The sequence below is a fragment of the Berghia stephanieae genome, chromosome 4 (assembly GCF_034508935.2).
Source record: "Berghia stephanieae isolate SIO BIC M18660-M18661 chromosome 4, UCSD_Bste_1.3, whole genome shotgun sequence".
Taxonomy (NCBI): domain Eukaryota; kingdom Metazoa; phylum Mollusca; class Gastropoda; order Nudibranchia; family Aeolidiidae; genus Berghia; species Berghia stephanieae.
In genome coordinates this window covers 70,573,138-70,580,661 of record NC_088363.1, presented here as the reverse complement: position 1 = coordinate 70,580,661, position 7,524 = coordinate 70,573,138, and positions in this window count along the sequence as shown.

The following is a 7,524-nucleotide window of genomic DNA, read 5'->3' as shown; positions in this document are numbered from 1 at the left end:
CGACATATATAATCAAGTAAATGACAACAGTTATTTTATTTAGAAAGACATATGTAGTCCTAATATATCATAGTTTGAGTTTTAAAAAAACTTTTAAAACTAATTAACTGCCGCAGTATGCAAGGACTCATATTTAAAGATTTGGCCAGAAAGATTGTCCTTCAAATATCGATAGATTTTAATGACCCTCATCTTGGTAAAAACCTTCTAACCTGGGACCTCGCGAGGTTAAAAGTTTAAACTCATTACTTTATTTAATAAAATTTAATACAAACCTGATCGAGGTGATCAGACTGACAAATTGTTTGAATTTTTGAGAATTGTAAAGCCTTTTTATTATGTACCTATGTACATTTTACCACAATTGGCAGCGTAACTAATGACTCGACCACACGGAAAAAAATAATTACTATAACACCCCTGTACTCTTTGTCTAAGTAAATAAACTCGTAAAAAATAAATTATTTGAACGCTAACCTTGATAATAATAATAATAATAATAATAATAATAATAATAATAATAATAATAATAATAATAATAATAATAATAATAATAATAATATATTTTTATAATGCCTAAGCATCCACTTAAAAGTGCTCTGCAATGCTTTACAATTAATTATTCATAAAAACACCCCCCCCCTCCAGACACACACACACTCACACAAACACACACAGAGACCCACACATATGTATATTTAAAAATGTTAGAACACTCAGCTAGGAGCAGATTTTGTTCAAAACTGAGAGACTTTCACAGACGTGGAGCTTTAGAGTTAAAAAGCCTTTTGGTGAAAAGTATTTAATCAGTTTATTTCTCTCATTAAAAGAAATTCTTATGATCTTAAGACACGACTCTGTTGACTTTAACCTTCACCTTGCAGCAAACTGAACTTGCATTGAGTTTGGTCATTTTAACTTGTTACGTCACTTTAATTATAATACAAAGGGAAGTAATACGCAACTACGTGATTTTTGTTTTTGCTTTTGTTTTTTGTTGTTGACTCTTTAAACTAAACTAAGATCTACTTCTAATCTCGACTTACTTGAAAATCTGATTCACTCTTCTGATATTTTGATGTTTACTGACTTTAACGATGATTTTATAGGGCATTGTACAATTGGGGTTTAAGTATGCAGTTTTTGACCAATATTATTGAATGTTTCGTAACCTTGGTTATAGCACCTCCCAAGATCGGGCTCATCTCTCGGTCCGAAATTCCAATAAAAGATTTAAAAAACGGTATATTATTGTGATCGTCCATATTGTTTCACGCATTTCAACCCATTGTTTTGATTTCATGACACCTCATGTCATTACTGTGTAGCAGTAAACGGCATGTGTTTGTCACAAGTTCTATCTTGTACTAATTGTTGGCAAACATATCTCGAATTGTCAGATTGTTTCCATTCCTGTACTATATCGTCCCTATTTTTAACTGAACTGAAATATCAATATTTCTTCAATTATCAACTGATCTGAACTTGAATCTGATAATAATAAAGATATCATCTTGATTTCTCCTCGTATAAACGTGAATAATTTAATTCTAAGATTTAGTAAATTTACCAAATATAACCATTTACTCACAATGGACAACTTTTTATATATTTTAAGTCATTATGGAATAATTCCCTGGCAAAAGTTTTCGCCACAACACAGGTTCAATCAATCATCACCTTGTCTATTCAGGGATCATAATAAAGTCTACATTGAGATATTTCCCACTAACTCGCATGTCCCCAATTCAGTTGTCTCACTGCTTTCAAGTACCAAATGGAATTCACGATCCCATAGCTTGGTAAAGATGCTCTGTTTATACTCCATTCTAGTTGGACACGGATTACCATGTGGTTTTGTTGAAATACTTAGTAATGATAAATTGTGGTGATATGATCTATTCTAGCAAGGATTTCTTGCACTCCTGCTTTTTGGAATTCCGAACGCCATTCTAATTTCTCTGCACGATCATGGGAGCGTTCAATGGGGGAGTTCAGATTCCCTTCGCTTTAAATCGTCTCTCACTTAGTTGTCTTATGTCTGTTACTTTATAGTAGATATGTGTATGTGTGATAGATATTGTTTTAATAATACAATATCTATAATTCCAAAGATTAGAGCCAGGTGGGGATTTTTTATCTCAGACAAAATTAATGACAGTTAGATTCCATCAATTACGGCCGTTCTCCCTTTTGTCTAAGTCTATCGTCTTACTTTCCTGGCCATTTAATGAGCTGTGTGTGTGTGTCAAAAGCTTGGTTAAACTTTTCAAAACACACAAACAGACAAACAAATTAAATACATTAATAAAGAAGTTAGGATTATAAAACACACGAGTGAAAGAATTCTTTTATTATACGGGCAAAATAAAAAATTGATTTCATTATTTATGATAGGAAAAATTGTATTTGAAATATGTTGACACCATTTACGCCAACTTCTTTTGAGTTAACAACGAGATTTGACAATAAAAGATAACGAGTCTTAAGTGTTAGTGAAGAGGTATAATGGCAAAGCACAATGGGGCGCAAATCAAAAAGTTAAATCCAAATTACAATCTCTATTTGTATTAAGACTACGGGGTAAAAAAACACTTCTCGTGATGGGTGTGATCTGACGCCTCAAATCAGTAATAACACTGGGATAGATTCGGTGCTAACAATTATATTTATAGCAATAGTAGTTATCAAGCATGGGTTACGTTTTTTTATGAGGACATTAAATGTCATCGCTGCTTAAAGTGAGAAAAATTAAAATTGACGTTTCTAGTCATTTTTATTTTAAAATCAAGTTTGACAACACGGTAACGTCGGTGGGCCACAAAATATGGTCACACTGGATACGCTACGTAGATAGGAGTGTGCCGATGGCGTCATTGCATCCAAAGGCAGCATGTTTGATTCTCTGTGGATCCCTTGAGATTTTTTGTTCTGCAACCTCATTGATTTACTTGTTCTATCCCATATGATTCTGTCGCAGACTCACTTTGAATGATTAAAATGGCGCGTTAAATTTTGAGTCCAAAATGAAATAGAAATCGACAACTTATATAACCACAACTCTCTTCACGAACCAACCTAATGCAAAGAACTTTCTTTTCCACAATATAAGAAACTAAACTGCGGATTTGTGGTGTCTGAAGAGCTGCCTTTCCTCCGGTGGGTCGAGGATGATTTCCTGAAATAAACCCACTCCTTCATTCTGACCTACTCATTTTATCATTTTACTTCAGACATCGATCGAATATAAAATGACTTCAAATTGTCAAAAAAGTCGCAAACCTGGACACTTCCTAGAAGTCTTGGGTTTGAGACAAGTTGAGAATATTATCGATCTATGTTGGAAAGAAACGGGGTTTTTTTTTGGTCAAAATGAAAAAAATGCGCTATGTCAGAGTAAGGCTGTGCTCTCTTGTTATTGTTTATTTTTCTCTCCAAATGAATTTATTTTTCTTTTATCGATTGTACGAGAAAAACATGACTTTATATTTCTTTGAATTCATCTTCTTTAATTTATCTACCTCTTTTCATCATCTGTCCACATCAGGGAAGCTAATAATAATCTGCTTGCAAGTGTTTGAGCTTAAAAGCTTTATTATAATAATATTACCTCTCTCACAGCTATCATACACAACTGCTACATAACATTAGTACAATCTTATCAAATTTTCATATTACTTAATTATTGACAGCCCGAAAACCTCATATTCTACAACTTTAGTCAGAAAACACTGCAAGTCCGGCCTGGTTTGATGTGAACGTCAGCAATTTACTTCTAAGTGTTATAGTCAAAATTTATAAGACCACAGTCCTTAGTTCCACAACAAATCGTGTGAGCATGCGTGACCTCAACAGGAACTCTTTCAGTTCTGATCAAGCCTCGTATAGCCATAAAACGACACCTTCCGCACCACCGTTCTCTATCACATCGCCTACTGACATCCGGTTCCAAAATCTTCCCCGTGGGAGAATTTCAATGGCTTCACCACACCCTCCAGCCCCCTATTGCCGTGGGAGTCCACCGCCCCCAAAACCCAGAAGAACAGAGAATGGTCGATTGTCACTGACAGCTAACCAAGGAGAGATGATGGAGTTGGAATCCCCAGACACAAACACCGAGGTCAATGGTGATGCCATGTCTGGAAGTAACGGGGAATCCTTCATCATGATGAGATCTGAGATTTGTCTTTTGGATAAAGCAGGTGAGAAGTTGCATGAAGCATGTTAACTGTTATCAATCCACTTCGAGTCACGTGACACATACGGCCTGTAGTCTCCACTCCTCTATGTTTACAGAACTGGTTCTTGCTGAACCTTATAGCATCCATTCAACAGCATTCCTCTCCTCAAGTTGCACACTTGCTTTATTTTTTCCTACGATGAGACATTCTTAAAAATGAGTAAGGGAGAGATAATATGTTGATCAAACACTTATCGGTGGTTTCTTTAAAGGCATTCCTTTCATGATCCAAACAATGCAAATTGCCTTTTAACACCATTGTCATTGTCCTTATTAGAAACTGTGTGTATGAAACAGTGCAAGACAAATCAAAAATCATAATCATCATCATCATCATCATCATCATCATCATCATCATCATCATCATCATCATCATCATCATCATCATCATCATCATCATCATCATCATCATCATCATCATCATCATCATCATCATTAACTTATTAAGAAATATAATGAGAAAAATATTAGTAGTATTATTCCTTTGAATCTCGCATCTACCCCTCAATGAATAGAACGAAGTTGACATCACTCGGGTCTTTGTTATTGTTTTTTGTCATTCGTGTTCATGAGTAATTCTCACTAAACTGTATTAACAAGACTATAAAAGTTCATGGTAACACAGAGTTTTGTCTATTGGTACGTTATACTTCCGGATGGCAATGCCACGCGCATACTATCTATAAACATTTCGACGGAAAATACCTGATGTTTAAAAGTTATCAAGTGCCAACAAGTTTTTCTTTGTCAAACTGGGGTCATCTTCGTTTACCAAAATTTGAAGTTGAAAAGTTTTCTGACTAAAATTAAAAATGTTTTGTCAGAATACGGCTGCCAGGCGGTGCACGTATTTCGTTTAGTCTAATATTTATTGGCTGATATACTCTGATGAAACGGGCTTTTTCCTTTTTGACCAGAGAACTTTTCAAAAATCGAGAGATTAAGACACCAAAAATTCTCAAACCCGAAACTTCAAAATGGTATTTAGTTTGAAGCTTCTTGACAATTTATAGACGTCTCGAGTATGAGATTTTTGACAAGCTGGAAGTAATCTTCATCGAGCAAGCCATCTTTGAAGCGGAAGGTTTCCGGACAAAATAAAAAGTTGTTTCTTATAGAACTGCAGGAACTGTGTAATGTTATCCTTGTTACTTCAACAAACATCGAATAGACAGACCACCACTTCCGGCTAATGGATCTTCCCTCGAGGACACTAAATATTCATGTGCCACATGATGCAGAATGTGGTGGTGGTGGTGATGGTGAAGTGGCGGTGAAGTGGTGGTGGTGGTGAATCGGTGCTGGTAGAAGTAGTTCTGAAATAATTCTCAAAGGAATTGATTGAATATAGCATTAGCGCAATTTGTCGCTATAAGGGCTGTTACTTTAGAATGGCGCGACAGGTCGACACAGTGAATAAATAAATAAATAAAATAACAATATAAATAAAATATCTCTCCCCATGAAGCGTTTTTTATGTTTTGTGTGTTTGATTTGTCTGTTTTTTTTATAGGTTTGGTTGGGGCATGAGAAAAATCATCGGGCTTTATAGCTTTCTATCTCAATGGTATCATCAGGAATGTTTTTGAGTATTTTTGTATTAAATAAATAAAGACAATTGAAATCAAAAGCTGTTTCCAAGTGCTGTGATTTCGGATACCTTTCGTCTAAATGAACAGTTGAACCACCATTTTAATGAATGGATTCGAGGGAGTCTTTTTGTAAAGTACGCTGAGAACGTTTAGTGGATATTCCTCTGTATAAATGCTCAAGTTTTTGTTTTTCACTTCAATGTGGCTATTCGATTATCTCGTAATCATTTCCTACATCGACAATACTTGTTTTATTTTAAAGGAAACTCAGTGTAGGCATCCCTCAATTTTCATCACCTTTTTTGCGTTTCCATACAAGGATCAATGATGTCAAGTTGATATATTGCATCTCTCGTTATGAAATTAGCATTAAAAAAAACAATATTAAATGGATGAATTTGACGTAGATAGCTCGGGTTTTTAATTTATTTTTAATTTTTTTTTTGTCATTTAGTTTCAGACCACAACAAGAGTGCTTATGTCTCATTAAATTCTCTCTTACAGAGTTTCAACATTATAGGTTAAATAATATTGTGTGTTTGTTACGATTGTTTTGCCTGACAGAATCGGTGAGCATTTTATTCAAACTACGCAGATGGTCAACTTCGTTGTTTTCTGGGTATTTTTAATATCATAATTTTCTTGTACCATTGTTGAATATTGCAGAATTTTGCTGAAGATTGCAGACATTTTGGCTTAAAGTGCCACATATTCTATTCAACATTCAAGAATGCGTGGGTGACCAAATATATGGGCGGGGTGGGGGGCATGGCTTTGAAGGAATACAGATGCAGTCTTGAAAGTTGCACAAGTTTTAAAAGTAATCAATTAAAGACAGCACATAAACGATTTGGGATCTTCGATAGCTTATCAAAACGATGCAACCCCATTTTCAACAGCCTAGTGGAGGCCAAGTTTACAATGTGATCCTTGCCAAACAGAATGGAGGAAAGGAAATTGAATTTAAAGCCGTGATGACATTTCTCCAGGAAAATACAACAACAGCTCTTCATGAGAATATGTCAGGACAACAACACCAGTCCAAAATACGATGTAATAAAATACTGTTTTGAGAGAATAAGACCGATTGATGACGAAGTACACAAAGTTATATCTGGCTCATTATCCTCAGAGGGGCTACGTTTGGCATAACATTATTACACCAATGATACAACTGACAAATTCTTTAATCCTCCACTCTTATCATCGGCGGACTTTTATGTTAAATTATATTATACCACAGTCTTTCATCTTGACATTTTCATTTCATAAATCATCTCCAAATGGATAAGACTTACGTATCTACTGACTATACGCTACCAATGGACAAAATAAGCAAATAACCCCCCCCCCCCCTCATATAATAAATAAATAGAAATGTTTTGTGCTAGTTAGAAAAAAACTCTACACACTGTTTACTTTAAAAACTTTCTAGGTATGATCTTGTCATAAAGAGTATAATTCTAGTGACGTATATTTGTATGTATGGCATTCTCAGAGACGGTACCTTATGTCGCGTAGGTTGTTTTCAATATTGGCAAAAGAAGTGGAAAATTGACAACTCCCCGATTTTCATTTTGCTTTCATTGATAATATATGGTTCCCTCACAGCTGCATTCCATAAAAAAGGAAATGGTGAGAGATATTTTAAATCTAGATAATCATTTACTCCAGTCAATCCAATGATGGAGA